This window comes from Pongo pygmaeus, chromosome 10 (assembly GCF_028885625.2).
Source record: "Pongo pygmaeus isolate AG05252 chromosome 10, NHGRI_mPonPyg2-v2.0_pri, whole genome shotgun sequence".
NCBI classification, from domain to species: domain Eukaryota; kingdom Metazoa; phylum Chordata; class Mammalia; order Primates; family Hominidae; genus Pongo; species Pongo pygmaeus.
The window spans coordinates 44,544,016-44,560,751 of record NC_072383.2 but is presented as its reverse complement, the minus strand read 5'-3'; positions in this window follow the sequence as shown (position 1 = coordinate 44,560,751).

Below are 16,736 nucleotides of genomic sequence, written 5' to 3'. Positions count from 1 at the left end.
GTTGGTTGAAAGCATAATTCAGAAGTAGACCAGGGTGGGCTATGGCAGTACAATGAAGTGACACCAAGTCCAGACTGCAGGGCGGACTGCCTCAGCCAGCAACCAAATAGGAATCATAACCAGAATGCAGGGGCCTGTAGCTATAATGGGGAGAAAGTCACAGAGAGGACCACCATCCCAAATCAAGCCCAAAGCCAATGGTGCATCAGCTACAGGCACTGGGAGAAGCAAGTAGGCAAGGGAGGGACATCATTGTGCATACCAGAGTGGGCAGAGGGCAGTTCAAGGGGCTGAGTAAATCCCCAATTTCCACCATTCCCTCTGCCTGAGATCAATAAGGCCTTCTACCTGCTGTATACTTGGATGACACCTTGGAGTGTCAGCAGAGACAGGGCAGAAAATCAGAGTATTTGCCCGAAATAGCCTAAAAGGTTTTTATTGCAGAAATTACTGAAGTGTCCTTAGCTTACTGCATGGAATCAATATAGACAGGGAAAGCCTGGAGTTCTAGTTCATGAAACTCTCTGCTATTTCCTCTCCTACCTCTGGAAGGTCAACCATTGTGTTGGAGCTCACCATTATCATTTTAATCTTTGGCATGAATTGACATTTGACAAAAGAAGAAACACCAATGGGTAATAAACATACACATAGAATCACTTTTTATTTCTTTTACAAAATCACTTTATTACTTTTATAATAATAAAGACAAACTAAAGAAACAATAAGGTACCTGATAAAGGGCCTTTTATATTGGCAAAGATTTGTTAAATGGTATTATCCAATATAGAAAATATGACAGTGAAACAGACACTCATACTCTGTTAGTGATGACACATTTCTTGAGGATAATTTGTCAATATTCATCTACTTCTAGCAATTTAATCTATGAATACTGGCAGGGATAGTTAGTGACCATCAACTAACTAATCAATTTCTTATTTTATGCACTGTGTTTTTGCTGTTATACCTGAGAAATCTTTGTATAGCCCAAATCACAAAGATTTTCTCCAGTTTTTAAAAAGTTATATACTTTTAGGTTTTACACTTAAATCTATCATCCATTTTGAAGTAATTTTTGTATATGGTGCAAGGAATAATTAAAAGTTCATTTGAAGACTTTTTTTGCTTGTGGTTAGTCAGTTGTGCCAGCACTCCTTGCTGAATAGATTATCATTTCTCCACTGGATTGCCTTTGCAACTTTGTCAAAAATCAATTGATTACATGTGTGGGTCTATTTCTGGACTTTTTATTCTGTTTCATTGATTTTTTATATCTATTTTGATGCTAATACCACATTGCCTTGATTACTATAGACTTATAATAAGTCTGGAAGTCAAGTAGTTAAAGTTTTTGACTTTGCCATTCTTTTTCAAAGTTGTTTTGGCTATTCAAAGTCCTTTTTATTTTCATATGAATTTTAGAATTAGCTTGTTGATTTCTACAAAACAAGCTTGATAAGATTTTGCTTGGCATTGCATTAATTTTATAGTTCAATTTGGGAAGAACTGAAACCTTAACAATATTCAGTCTTCCTATTCATGAACAGGGAATATCTCTCCATTTATTTACATCTTTATTTTTTGATCAGTAATATTTTATAGTTTTCAGAGTACAGATCTTTCACTTGACAAAGTTATCTCTAAATATTCTCTTCATGCTAAGGGGAACGGCATTATTTTTAAGAATTTCACGTTAATAGTGTTCATCGCTAGTGTATAGAAATACAATTGACTTTGGTACATTGGTCTTGTGTCTTGCAACCTTGCTAAACTCACATAGTAGCTATACCGTAGTCCCCACTTATTCTTCACTTTCTATGGTTTCAGTTACCTAAGGTCAACTGTGGTTCAAAAATGGAAAATTACAGAAATAAACAGTTTATGAGTTTTGAAGTGTGTGCTGTTCTGAGTAGTGTGATAAAATCTCTTGCCATTCCACTCCATTCTGCTCAGAAGGTGAATCATTCCTTTGTCCAAATGTATTCGCTCCTTACTTATTAGTCACTTAGTAACCATCTCATTTACCAGATCAACTGTTGTGGTATTTCAGTAGTATCACAGTTCAAGTAACCCCTATTTTACTTAATTGTTCTATTTTAACATTAGCTGTTATTAATCTCTTACTGTGCCTAATTTATAAATTAAATTTTATCTTAGGTATGTATACACTGGAAAAAGGTAGTGTATATATAGTATATATAGTTCGGTACCATCTGTGGTTTCAGACATCCACTGGAGGTCTTAAAAGGTACCCCCCTGAAGATTTAAAAAAAAAAGAAAAGAAAAACAACTGTCATGGCATTTCTGTTTATTCTATAAAATTTTCTCCAAAGACAGTCATGTCTGTAAAAATAATTTAAATTATTTCTTCATAAACTGAGCTAAATACTACCTCAAACTACATAAGCTAAATACTACCTCAGCTGCCTCCAACGAATTTTGTATGCTGTCCTTTCATTCTCATTCAGTTCAAAATACCTTCTAATTTTCTTTTTGATTTCTTGTTTATAACATGGGGTATTTAGAAGTGTGTTATTTAACTTTCAGATATTTGAAGATTTTCCAGATATGTTTCTGTTGCTTATTTTAGAAATTTAATTCTGTTGTAAACAGAGAACATACATCATACAATTTGAATAATTTAAAATCTATTGAGACTTGTTATATGGCCCAGAATATATCTTGGTAAATGTTCTGTATGCACTTGAAAAAAATGTCTATTCTGTTGATGATAGGTGCAGTATTATACAAATGTCAATTAAATAAAATTGGTTTGTAGTGTTGTTCGAATCTTTCGCTGTAATTGTGGATTTCTCTATCCTTGATTTTTTTTCAAGTATTTTGGAACTCTATTATTAGTGTGTAATTGTTTAGGACTGTATTCTCTTAAACTAACCATTTAATTATTATGACCCTCTTTATCTCAGGTAATAATCTGTGCTCTGAAATCTACTTTGATATTAATATAGCCTCTCCAGCTATATTTTGACTATGTTAACATGGTGTATCTTTTCCCATTTTTTTACTGTTATGCTATTTGTGTCTCCTTATTTAAAGTGTGTTTCTTTTAGGCAGCATATACTTGTATTTTTCTGTTTTAATCCAATCTGACAATCTCTGCCTTTCATTTTTAATTTTTTTTCAAATTTTATTTTAGATTTGGGAGTACATGTGCAGGTTTATTACATGGGTGTATTCCGTGATGCTGAGGTTTGGGGTGTTATTAATCCCATCACTCGGTACAAAGCATACTACCCAATAGTTTTTCAAACCTGCCACCCTCCCCCTTTTATTAGTTCGCAGTGTCTATTGTTGCCATCTTTATGTCCAAGAGTATCAAATGTTCAACTTTCACTTATACCTGAGAACATGGGTATTTGGTTTTCTGTTATTGCATTAATTTGCTTAAGATAATGGCCTCCAGTTGCATCTACGTTGTTGCAAAGGACATGATTTCATTATTTTTTGTGGCTGCATAGTATTCCATGAGGTATATGTACCACGTTTTCTATATGCAGGCCACTGTCGATGAGCACCTAGGTTGATTTCATGTCTTTGCTATTGTAAATAGTGCTGTGATGAACATAAAAGTGCATGTGTCTTTGTGGTGGAATAATTTGTTTTCTTTTGGGTATATATCCAGTAATAGGATTGCTGGGTCAGGGTAATTCTACTTTAAGTTCTTTGAGAGATCTCTAAACTACTTTCCACAGTGGCTGAACTAGTTTACAGTCCCCCAACAATATATAAGCCCTTTCTTTTCTCCCCAGCCTTGCCAGCATCTGTTGCCTTTTGACTTTCTAAATAATAGCCATTCTGACTGGTGTGAGATGGTATCTCGTGGTTTTGATTTGCATTTCTCTGATGATTAGTGATGTGGAGCATTGTTTTCATATGTTTTTGGTTACTTGCATGTCTTCATTTCAGAAGTATCTGTTCGTGTCTTTTTTTTGCCATTTTTTTGGTGGAATTATTTGTTTCTAGCTTGCTTAATTGTTTAAGTTCCATATAGATTCTAGATGTTAGACTTTTGTGGGATGCATAGTTTGTGAATACTTTCTCCCATTCTGTAGGCTGTCTGTTACCTCTATTGATAGTTTCCTTTGCTGTGCAGAAGCTTTTTAGTTTAATTAGGCCCCACTTGTAAATTTTTGTTTTTGTTGCAATTGCTTTTGAGGACTTAGTCATAAATTCTTTCTCAAGGCCGATGTCCAGAATAGTGTTTCCTAGATTTCCCCCTAGGATTCTTACAGATTGGAGTCTTACATTTAAATCTTTAATACATCTTGAGTTAATTTTTGTATATGGTGAAAGATAGGGGTTCAGTTTCATTCTTCAGCATATGGCTCACCAGCTATCCCAGCATCATTTATCAACTAGGGAGTCCTTTCCTCATTGCTTGTTTTTGTCAACTTTGTTGAAGATCAGATGGCTGTAGGTGTGCAGCTTTATTTCCGAGTTCTATATTCTATTTCAGCAGTCTATTTGTCTGTTCTTGTACCAGTGCCAGAATAGTGTGGTTACTGTGGTCTTGTATAGTTTGAAGCTGGGTAATGTGATGCCCCTGGCTTTGTTCTTTTAGTTTAGGCTTTGGGCTTTTTTTTTGGTTTCATATGAATTTTAGAATAATCTTTTCTAGTTCTGTGAAAAATGACATTGATGGCTTGATAGGAATAATGTTGAATCTGTAGATTGCTTTGGGGGGTATGACCATTTTAACAGTATTGATTCTTCCTATCCATGAACATGGAATGTTTTTCCATTTGTTTGTGTCATCTACGATCTCTTTCGGTAGTGCTTGGTCATTCTCTTTGTAGAGATTTTTATCTCCTTGATTTGATGTATTTCTAGGTAATAAAATGACACAATTATTTTATTTTTATTTTGTATTTTAGTTTTTTGCAGCTATTGTAAATGTGATTGCATTCTTCATTTGGCTCTCAGCTGAAACATTATTGGTATATAGAAATGCTACTGATTTTTATACATGATTTTGTATCCTGAAACTTTACTGAAGTCCCTTATCAGTTTCAGGAGCCTTTTGGTGGAGTCTTTAGGATTTTCTAGGTATAGAATCATATCATCAGCAAAAAGAGATACTTTGATTTATTTTCCTATTTGGATGCCTTTTTTTTTTTTGTCTTTCCTGATTGCTGTGGCAAGGCCTTCTACTACTATGTTAAACAGGAGTGGTGAGAGTAGACATCCTTGCCTTGTTCCAATTCTCAAGGGAATGCTTCCAGCTTTTGCCTACTCAGTATGTAGGCTGTGGGTTTGTCATAGATGGCTCTTATTATTTTGAGGCACGTTCCTTCAATGCCTAGTCTTGAGGGTTTTTGAATATGAAGGGATGTTGGATTTTATCAAAAGCTTTTCCCATGTCTGTTGGATGATCACAACTTTTTCAAAAAATTCTAGTTACGTGGGGAATCACCTTGATTTGCTCATATCGAACCAACCTAGCCTCCCAGGAATGAAGCCTACTTGATCATTGTGATTAACTTTTTGATATGCTGTTGAATTTGGTTTGCTAGTATTTTGTTGAGGATTTTTGTGTTTATGTTTATCAGGAATATTGGCTTGTAGTTTTCTTTTTTCATTGTTTCTTTTCCAGGTTTTGGTATCAGGGTGATGCTGGCTTCATTGAGTGAGTTAGGGAGGAGTCCCTTCTCCTTGATTTATTTGAACAGTTATAGTAGTATTGGTACCAGTTCTTCTTCGTATGTCTGGTAAAATTCAGCTGTCAATCCATCTGGTCTGGAGGTTTTTATTGGTTGGTAGGTTTTTTTAAAATAACTGATTCAAGTTTAGGACTTAATATTGGTTTGTTCAGGGTTTCAATTTCTTTCTAAATCAATCTTGGGAGATTATGTGTTTCTAGGAATTTATCCTAGAAACATAAATTTTCTTTTTTTTCATGCTTATTGAATCTTTATTTTGGCCTATTTGGCATGAAAAATACAATAGTGAATAAACAATAGTTTCTGGGCTAATGGAACATTCTTTAAGAAATATATAACAACCAAAAAATTAAGATGAATGAATGTTATAAAAAAGAAAGTATATGTGACCCTAAATGATAAGACACAGAGATATCTTCTAAACTAGAAGGGGTTCTTTTTTACTGATACATAATAATTGTACATATTTATGGGATACATGTGATATTTTGATACTGTATTCTCACATGCTATATGAGTTATGATTTATTTCTAGAAGTTATAAAATGGATTATTTATTTATTTATTTTTATTGTACTATAAGTTCTGGGATACATGTGCAGAATATGCAGGTTTGTTCCATAGGTATACATGTGCCATGCTGCACCCATTAACCCGTCATCTAGGTTTTAAGCCATGCATGCATTAGGTATTTGTCCTAATGTTATCCCTTCCCTTGTCCCCTCTACCCCATGACAGGCCCCGGTGTGTGATGTTCCCCTCCCTCTGTCCATGTGTTCTCATTGTTCAACTCCCACTTATGAGTCAGAACATGTGTTTGGTTTCTGTTTCTGTGTTAGTTTGCTGAGAATGATGGTTTCCAGCTTCATCCATGTCCCTGCAAATGACATGAACTCTTCCTTTTTTATGGCTGCATAGTATTCCATGGTGTGTATACAGTGCCACATTTTCTTTTTCCAGTCTATCATTGATAGGCATTTGGATTGGTTCCAAGTCTTTGCTGTTGTGAATAGTGCTGCAATAAATGTATGTGTGCACGTGTCTTTATAGTAGAATGATTTGTAATCCTTTGGGTACATCAATAATAATGGGACTGGTGGGTCAAATGGTATTTCTGGTTCTAGATCCTTGGGGAATTGCCACACTGTCTTCCACAATGGTTGAACTCATTCACACTCCCACCAGCAGTGTAAAATCGTTCCTATTTCTCCACAGCCTTGCTAGCATCTTTTGATTCCTGACTTCTTAATGATTGCCTTTCTAACTGGCATAAGATGGTATCTCACTGTGGTTTTGATTTGCATTTCTCTAATGACCAGTGATGAACTTTTTTCATTTGTTTGTTGGACGCATAAATGTCTTTTTTTTGAGAAATGTCTGTTCATATCCTTTGCCCACTTTTTGATGGGGTCGTTTGTTTTTTTCTTGTAAATTTGTTTAAGTTCCTTGTAGATTCTGGATGTTAAACTTTTGCCAGATGGATAGATTGCAAAAATTTTCTTCTATTCTGTAGGTTGCCTGTTCACTCTAATGATAGTTTCTTTTGCTGTGCAGAAGCTCTTTAGTTCAATTAGATCCCATTTGTCAATTGTGGCTTTTGTTGCGATTGCTTTTGCATTTTTGTCATGAAGTCTTTGCTCATGCCTATGTCCTGAATGGTATTGTCTGGGTTTTATTCTAGGGTTTTTATGGTTTTTTTTTTCTTTTATTATTATTATTGTTATGATTATTATTATACTTTAGGTTTTATGGTACATGTGCGCAATGTGCAGGTAAGTTACATATGTATACATGTGTGGTTTTTATGGTTTTTGGTCTTATGTTTAAGTCTTTAATCTATCTTGAGGTAATTTTTGTGTAAGGCGTAAGGAAGGGGTCCAGTTTCAGTTTTCTGCATATGGTAGCCAGCTTTCCTAGCTCCATTTATTAAATGGGAATCCTTTCTGCATTGCTTGTTTTTGTCCGGTTTGTCAAAGATCAGATGGTTGTAGATGTGTGGCGTTATTTCTGAGGGCTCTGTTCTGTCCCATAGGTATTTTATTCTCTTTGTAGCAATTGTGAATGGGAGTTCATTCATGATTTGGCTCTCTGTTTGTCTATTATTCATGTATAGAAATGCTTGTGATTTTTGCACATTGATTTTGTATCCTGAGACTTTGCTGATGTTGCTTATCAGCTTAAGGAGTTTTTGGGCTGAGACGATGGGGTTTTCTAAATATACAATTATGTCATCTGGAAACAGAGACAATTTTACTTCCTCTCTTCCTATTTGAATATGCTTTATATGTTTGTCTTGCCTGATTTCCCTGGCCAGAACTTCCAATACTATAGAAACATAAATTTTCTACAATAAAATGTGTGCAAAGATGTGTTCATAATAGTCTCTGGAAATCTTTTTATTTCTGTGGGATCAGTCGTAATGTCACCATTGTCATTTCTAATTGTGCTTGGATCACCTTTTGTTTTCTTTGTTAATCTAAATAGCGGTATATTGATTTTGTTTATTCTTTCAAAGAACCATCTTTTGGTTTTGTGGTTTTTTTTGTGCTTTTGTGTCTCAGTTTTATGCAGTTCTGATCTGTTTTTAGTTATTTATTTTCTTCTACTTGCTTTGGAGTTAGTTTGTTCTTGTTTTTCTAGTTCCTCTAAGTGAGATGTTAGAATGTTAATTTGAGATTGTTCTAACTTTTTGAGGTAGGCATTTAGTGCTATAAACTTTCCTCTTAACACTGCTTTTGGTGTATCCCAGAGATTATGGTATGTTTTGTCTCTGTTTTAATTCATTTCAAAGAATGTTTTTCATTTCTGCCTTAATTTTTTTGTTTACCTAAAATTCTTTCAGGAGCAAGTTATTTAATTTCCATGTAATTGTGTGGCTTCAAGGGAGCTTCATGGTATTGATTTCGATTTTCATTCCACTGTGGTTCATGAATATGATTGGCATGATTTCAATTTTTAAAAAATTTATTGACACTTGCTTTATGACTGAGGATGTGGTCGATCCTGCAGTATGTTCTGTGTGTAGACAAAAAATGTGGATATTCTGTGGTTGATGGGTGAAATATTCTGTCAATGACTCTTAGGTCCCGTTGGTCAATTGAACTGCAGAATTTCTGTTAGTTTTCTGCCTTACTGACATGTCCAATGCTGGCAATGATGTGTTGAAGTCCTCTACTATTGTTTTGTGGCTGTCTGTCTTTTCATAGATCTAAAAGTACTTGTTTTATGAATTTGAGTGCTCCAGTGTTGGGTGTATATGTATTTAGGATACATGAGCCATCTTGTTGAATTGAAGCCCTTATCATTATGTAATGCCCTTCTTTGCTCTTTTTTACTGTTGTTTATTTAAAGTCTGTTTTATCTAGGATTGGTCTTGCTCTTTTTTGTATTCTATTTGCACAGTAGCTCTTTCTCCAACACTTTACTTTGAGCCTATGAATGTTATTATATGTGAGATGGATATCTTGAAGACAGCAGATGGATTTTTTTTTTCAAATTGCCACTCTGTGCCTTTTAAGTGAGGGCATTTAGACCATTTACAGTCAAGGTTAATATTGAGATGTGCAGTTTTGATCCTATCATGAAGTTGTTAGCTGGTTCCTTGGTAGTTTTTATTGCATGGGGTTTTTAAGGGTTTGTAGGCTATATACTTAAGTGTGCTTCTGTGGTAGCAGATATTACTCTTTTGTTTCCATGTTTAGAACTCTTTTAAGGATCTCTTGTAAAGCTGATCTAGTGTCAATAAATTTCCTTAGCTCTTGCTTCTCTGGAAAATATTTTATTTCTTCTTCACTTATGAAGCTTGGTTGGCAGGATATGAAATTTTTGGTTAAATTTTTTTTCTTTTTTTTTTTTTTTTGAGACAGAGTCTCTGTCGCCTAGGCTGGAGTGCAGTGGCGCGATCTCGGCTCACTGCAAGCTCCGCCTCCCGGATTCACGCCATTCTCCTGCCTCAGTCTCTCCGAGTAGCTGGGACTACAGGCGCCCGCCACCACGCCCAGCTAATTTTTTGTATTTTAGTAGAGACAGGGTTTCACCGTGGTCTCCATCTCCTGACCTCGTGATCAGCCCGCCTCGGCCTCCCAAAGTGCTGGGATTACAAGCGTGAGCCACCGTGCCCGGCCGAAATTTCTTTTCTTTAAGAATGATAAAAATAGGCTTCCAATCACCCTTGGCTTATGAGGTTTCTGTTGAGACATCTGCTGTTAGTCCCTTTGTATGTGATCTGACCTCTTTCTCTAGCTGCCTTTAAGATTTTTTCTTTGGTGTTGACCTTGGACATTCTGGTTACAATACACCTTGGTGATGTTCATTTTGCATAGTATCTCACAAGTGTTCTGTAGATTTCTTATATCTGGATATTTACTTCTCTAGCAAGACTAGGAAAACAATATTGAATTATTCCCTCAAATATATTTTCCAGGTTGTTTTCTTTTCCTCCGTTTTTTTCAGGAATGGTGATAATTTATAGGTTTAGTTACTTTAAATTATCTCATATTTCTCAAAGACTCTTCATTTTCAAAAAATATTTTTCTTTATTTTTGTCTGACTGAGTTAGTTCAAAAGACTAGCCTTTAAGCTCTGAAATTTTTTTGCTTGGTTCAGTCCATTGAGAAATCGTTCAATTGTATTTTGAAATTCCTTAAGTGAGTTTTTAAATTCCAGAAGTTATGATTGATTTCTTTTTAAGATGTTTATCTCTTTCTGCATTTCCCGGATTGCTTTAGGAGTTACTTGGTGTTGATTTTCAACCTTAGCTCAGATCTCCTTGAGCTTCTTTGCAATTCATGCTTTGAATTCTTCCTCTGCCATTTCTTAGTTTCCATATTCATTATGGACAATTGCTGGAGTTAGTGTGATCCTTTAGTGGTGTTATTACATTCAGATTTTTCATTGTGCTAGAATTCTTACACTGGTTCCTTCTCATCTGGAGATGCTGCACTTATAATTTTTGTAACTATTTTCCTCCAGGTAGGATTTTTTATCTTTCCTTCTTCCCCTATGATATTATTGTTTCTTTCTTCTTTCCCTTTCCCTTACTCCCTAAGGTGTGACTGCAGAGAGTGCTGGGTAGGGTCTTTTGACTTTGCTTTTATATCCCTAGGCACTTCTGTTGGCAGATTTTATATTGGGCTGTGCAGTTCAACCCACAAGCCAGTAGATGGTGCTTTTTGTAAGAGGTGCCTATGGCCAATGCATCTGGGGTATATACCTGATCTTTGTTTACAGAGAAGCTCTCTGTTGCCTTAGGAAGTAGGCTGATTCTTAGAGTGAACAGTGGTCCAAGTTCCCTTAACGCTGTGGGGTAGGGGGCAAGATGTGTAGGGCTGGACCTGGCAGGTCCATTTACAAGTCCTGTGATGGCAGGGACAAGTACCAGTGCCAATGGGGAATCCAGTGGGCAGCCACCAAGTGCCCAGAAGTGTGTCTAGGCAGGAAGCTGAGAAATCTCCTTGGCCCCAAGTTCTCTGCATGGGGATGGGGTGGGCTAAAGTCCTAATCCAGAAGATTGGGTGCTCCTGATGCCTAGAGATCTGCCTGGGCTTGAAACAAAGAGGGCCCCTATGCACCCAGATAATTGCACAGGAAGGGTGGAGTGGCTCAGCCTGCCAGTCTAGGCAAGCAGGTGCTTTGGATGCCTGAAGGTCTGCCTGGGTGTAGAGTTGAGATGGCCCAGTTGCACCATGGTTTATGCACAGGAAGAGTGCGGGAGGTGAAGCTGCTGTTCCAGGTGAGTGAGTGCTCCAAATGCCAGGAGATCTACCTGAGTGTGAAGTAGAACTCCCCCTCCCCCCATTCCCCTATACCCCACACAGGATCCCTGCACAGGAAGGGTGGGGTGACTGAGACTGCTAGTCCACGCAAGCAGTTGCTCCAATATCTGGAGATCTGCCTACACGTGGAGTGGAGAGGGCTTCACTGCAGCACAATCTATGCACAGGAAGGCTGGAGGGGTTCAGGTGGCTGATCCAGGTGAGAGGGTGGTCTGAATACTTGGAGATTTGCCAGGTGTGGATCAGAGAGGACTCCACTGTACCATAATCTCAGAAGAGCAGGCTGGGGCATCGAACAATAGCACATGGAGACTGGTTCCACGTTACCAAGCTGGCTGTAGCTGCAAGTCTTATTGTCCAGGAGAAACTGCAGCTATAGCAGCTCTCCTGCCCTAGGCCTGCCACAGTGGAGAGTACAGTTCTAATGCCTACTGCTGAGGTGATTTTCACAGTTCTGGCTGTGGAGGCCCCTACCCCACTTCAGAGTAGGCACTGCAATTTCTGGCCCGAGACCAAAATACCTGTGAGGCCATCCTGCCAGATTGCCAAATAATGGCTGACATTGTGTGCACCAGGATAAAACATGGCGTCCTGCTCTTGTTCCCAGGTCTGATAAAATGGCTTCAGGTTTTCCCAGTGTCTTTCCCTCACAGCATCTCTATCTTCATCCCAAGTAAGCTCCAGGGCTTGGAAGAAACAAAGTGCTCTCCTTTGGCCTTGGTTACTCAAATCTCCATTGGAAAGGTGAGTCACAGAGGGAGGCTGTCTGCCTCTTTTGTGTGGTGGGGCTTCACTCAGTTTTATTAGCCAGATGCCATCACAGGGGCTGTTTGCCCACATTCGACTTCCCAGGATCTGGAGTTTCCTTTACAATTCTGGTGGATTCTCATTTTCCTTCTTGAATTAAAGGTCACAGAGTTAATCTTTATGCCTGAGGCAGGCTAAAAGCCTCTAATTTGCCGTATAGGAAAAAATATCTCTGCCTTTTAATTGGGAAATTTAATGTGGTAGTTGATGTGGTTGTGTGTAAATCTGCCATCTTGCTTTTATCATTTGTACCATGTGTTCTTTTTTCTCTTTTCTCTCTTTTTTTCTGTCTTATTTTGAATTAATTTTTAAATTAATGGTCACATTTTATCTAATTTGTCAGTTCATTAGCTACATATACTTTTTGTGTTTTTAGTAGTTGCCTTAGGCTTTATGATATACAACTCTAACTTATCAAAGTCTACCTGAAAGTGACGTTAAACCGCGTCATGTAAAGTATAAGAACAACTGTGTACTTCGATTTCTCCCCTCTCTTTTTTTATCCTGCTGTTGTTTTTGCACTTTTTATTTCTCTGTATTTTATAAATCCCAACAATATATTGTTATTATTTTCTTCAATCACTTATCTTTCAAATAAATTTAATTAATAAGAAAAAATATTGTTATTATACAAATATTTATTATTTCTAGGACTCTTCATTCTTTCATATAGGTCCAGACTTCTGGTATAATTTTTCCTTCACCTGAAACACTTTTGACATTTCTTATAGTGCAGATATTTTGGTGATAAATTATTTCAGCTTTTGTATATATGAAAATGTGATTTGCCTTCATTTTTGGAAGATACTTTCACTGGATATAAAATTATACCTAGTTGACAGGGCTTTTCTTTTACCCTCCAGAACTTTAAAGATATTGCTCCACTGTCTGCTCACGTGAGTCATTTCTGGCTAGCAACTTGCTGTCATCTTTATCTCTGTATATAATGCCTCACCGCATTCCTCCTGGTTGTTTTAAAGTTTTTCCATTTATTGTTTTATCATTATTTCTCTGAAAATTTGGTTATAGTATACCTTGGTGTAGTTTTCTTCATGTTTCTTGTTCTTATGATTTGTCGAATGTCTTGAATATGCGTTTTTATAATTTCAGCAAATTTGGAAAAAATCTGACATTATATCCTTAAATATTTCTTCCCTTCTCATTCAAGGACTTCAGTCACACATATATCAGGGCACTTGAGGTTGTCCCACACTTCACTGATGCTTCTTTCCATACTACACACATCTGGGCTTCTCATACACTTTTGTGTAACTTGTTACATTTACTTGTTTAATGTCAGGATAGAAAGTCAGCTTTGTGAAGAAGAAATGATGTATGCCCTACTCACATCTTTAACTTTAGCTCTAGTTCTGTGTGCTCACATAAAATAACAATAAATACTCATTAATGGGCTAATTTGCATATACCTTTTGGTGGCTTTACTGTTGTCTTATTTAACAATCAATTCTCATTTATTAAAAACATTAGCTTTTCTGAAATCCATGATTTATGTTAAATGGATGTGTAGATGGATGTTGTATCGTGGATGTTGTAGATAAATAGACACAAGTGGTTCCCATAGTGTTTGGCAGTGGTGTTTTAGAGGGAAATTTTCTGTGCATTGTTCAGTTACAATGGAAATAGTAAATACATGATTTCATTACAAATATTTCTTTTATTGGCACAGTTTTAATGCTTTCAATCAACCTAATTAGATTAAGTCACAAGTTGATGAAATAAACATTTCCTTAGATTACTTTAGATTATTAGCATTCCGGGAAAATTGTGTATTAATAATTCTAGTAAATATTCTTGTGTTTACATCTTGTTTTCTTCAGATTTTAATATTTTAAGAAGACTTTTGCTGATTGGGTTAGACCTAATCATCATGAAGTAACATGCAATTTTATTTAAAATAAAATAATGCAACATTTTCTGAAGTAGAATTTTAATTTTATTTTTAAAACTGTAGGCAGTTTTGGCTTTTTGTTGGCATCTGAGTTGAGATGACTGGAAGACAGGAAAATGGGTAGACACCTAGTCAGTACCAAAAGAGTGATAAAGAAAAGAGTACAGGCCAGGTGTGGTGGCTCATGCCTGTACTCCCAGCACTTTGGGAAGCCAAGGCTGGAAGATTGCTTGAGCCCAGGAGTTTGAGACCAGGCTGAGCAACATAGCAAGACCTTATCTCTCCAACAGTAAAAATAAATTACCTGGGCATGGTAGTGTGCACCTGTGGTCGCAACTACTTGGGAGGCTGAGGTGGGAGGATCGCTTTCAGCTCAGGAGGTCAAGACTGAAGTAGGATGTGATCTCACCACTGCACTCCAGTCTGGGTGACAGAGCAAGACCCTACCTCAAAAAAAAAAAAAAAAAAAAAAGAAAGAAAGAAAGAAAAAGGAAAATGTAAGGGTGCAAAATCTGATTTTTTTTGGTCTTTGCATGTGTTTTAGAAGAATACATTTTAATTTTTAAATAGTTAATTATTGAATCTGAATATTAATTCTTCTGCATCAGTATTTATAATTAATCAATATTTCAGTCCTAACAGAGAGGAAATTAAAATGAGATTACATCTAGCAATGTGTTTTTCCCTTTATAAGACTGGAACTGTCAGCTTTTCCTTTTAAGGCTAAGAGAAAATTTTCTGTGGTACTTCAGAGTCAGCAATACCACATTCCTTTCCCTTCTAGCCATTCCTTGTTCCCTGAGTATCTCACATGTCCCCATGACTTAGCCCTCCTTCCAGGATCAATATTTCCTTTAATACCAATTAATTTAATTCAAGTTCCTACTTGAACAATTGTTTTTAGTCCGGGTTATCTGGTTCCTCTTGCCAAGTATTTTTTTAATATTTAAATATATCAATTATCTCATTCCCTCCTTCCTTCCTTCCTCCCTCCCTTCCTTGTTCCTTCCCTCCCTTGTTCCTTCCTTCCTTCTTTCCTTCTTTACTTCCTTCCTTCCTCCCTCCCTTCTTCCTCCCTCCCTCTCTCCCTCCCTTTCTTCCTTCCTCCCTCCCTCCCCTTTCCTTCCTTCCTTCTTTCCTCCCTCCCTCCCCTTTCCTTCCTTCCTTCTTTCCTGCCTCCCTCCCCTTTCCTTCCTTCATTCTTTCCTCCCTCCCCTTTCCTTCCTTTCTTCTTTCCTCCCTTCCTCCCCTTTCCTTCCTCCCTCCCTCTATCCTTCCTTCCTCCTTCGCTCTCCTTCCTTCCTCTCTTCCTCCCTCCCTCCTTCCTTCCTCCCTCTCCTTCCTTCCCCTCCCTCTCCTTCCTTCCCCTCCCTCTCCTTCCTTCCCCTCCCTCTCCTTCCTTCCCCTCCCTCTCCTTCCTTCCCCTCCCTCTCCTTCCTTCCCCTCCCTCTCCTTCCTTCCTTCCTCCCTCCCTTTCTCTCTCCTTCCTTCCTTCCTTTCTTTCTTCCTTCCCTCCTTCCTTCGTTTCTTCCTCCCTCCCTCCCTTCTTTCTTCCTTCCTGCTTCCTTCCTTCCTTCCCTCTTTCCTTCCTCCCTCCCCCCCTCTTCCCTTCCCTTTCCTTCCCTTCCCTTCTTCCCTTCCCTTCCCTTCCCTTCCCTTCCCTTCCCTTCCCTTCCCTTCCCCTTTTCTTTCTCACAGGATCTTGCTCTGTCACCCAACCTGGAGTATAGTAGCACAGTCTTGGCTCACTGCAACCTCCACTGCCCAGGCTTCAGTGATCCTCCCACCTCAGCCTCCCAAGTAGCTGAGACTACAGATGTGAGCTATCGTGCCTAATTTTTGTATTTTTTGTAGAGATAGGGTTTTGCTGTGTTGCCCTGAGCTCAAGCAATTCACCCACCTTGGCCTCCTAAAGTGCTGGGATTACAGGTGTGAGCAACTAGAGTGGGCCCTCACCAAGTATTTCTGAGAGTCCTCAATTAATTCTTCTATTCCACGAATGTTTCCCTGCATTTGCCACTTTAGCCAGTCATCTGGCTCCAAACTGCTTCTCCACTCTCAGATGCTGGCTTCTTCAGCTTGCAGTGGCTTCTCCCTTACAATGGCACTGCACATATGTTTCCTGACATCTTTTTTTTTCTCCAAAACATAGCTATGAAAGTCTGGGTTTTTAAGAAAACTTCATTGAAGGCTTGGAGATTACTGAATGGATTGTAATGTAGGCAAAAAATATCTTATCACTATTTTTAAGTTCACTATTTGTGCCATTCCCAGGTTCATCCCATGTTGACCTTCTTTCTCCTTTATCTTCAAGTTGCTGCCATCTTGTATGGATCTTTGCTGGTGTCTCCTTACCTGAAATCTGGGTTCAGTTTTTCACAAACCTAGAGCCTCCTTTCACAGTCCTAGATATGTTTCCTTTCCTATTCCAGGATGATCCGCTGCAGTAGGAACATCCATTCATTTAGGAGAACTCCCACTCTCCACTATAGCATATGGTCTGCCCACTCCTTCTCTCTCACCCATTGCTTAGATAAGACACTCTCAACAGTTGACTATACA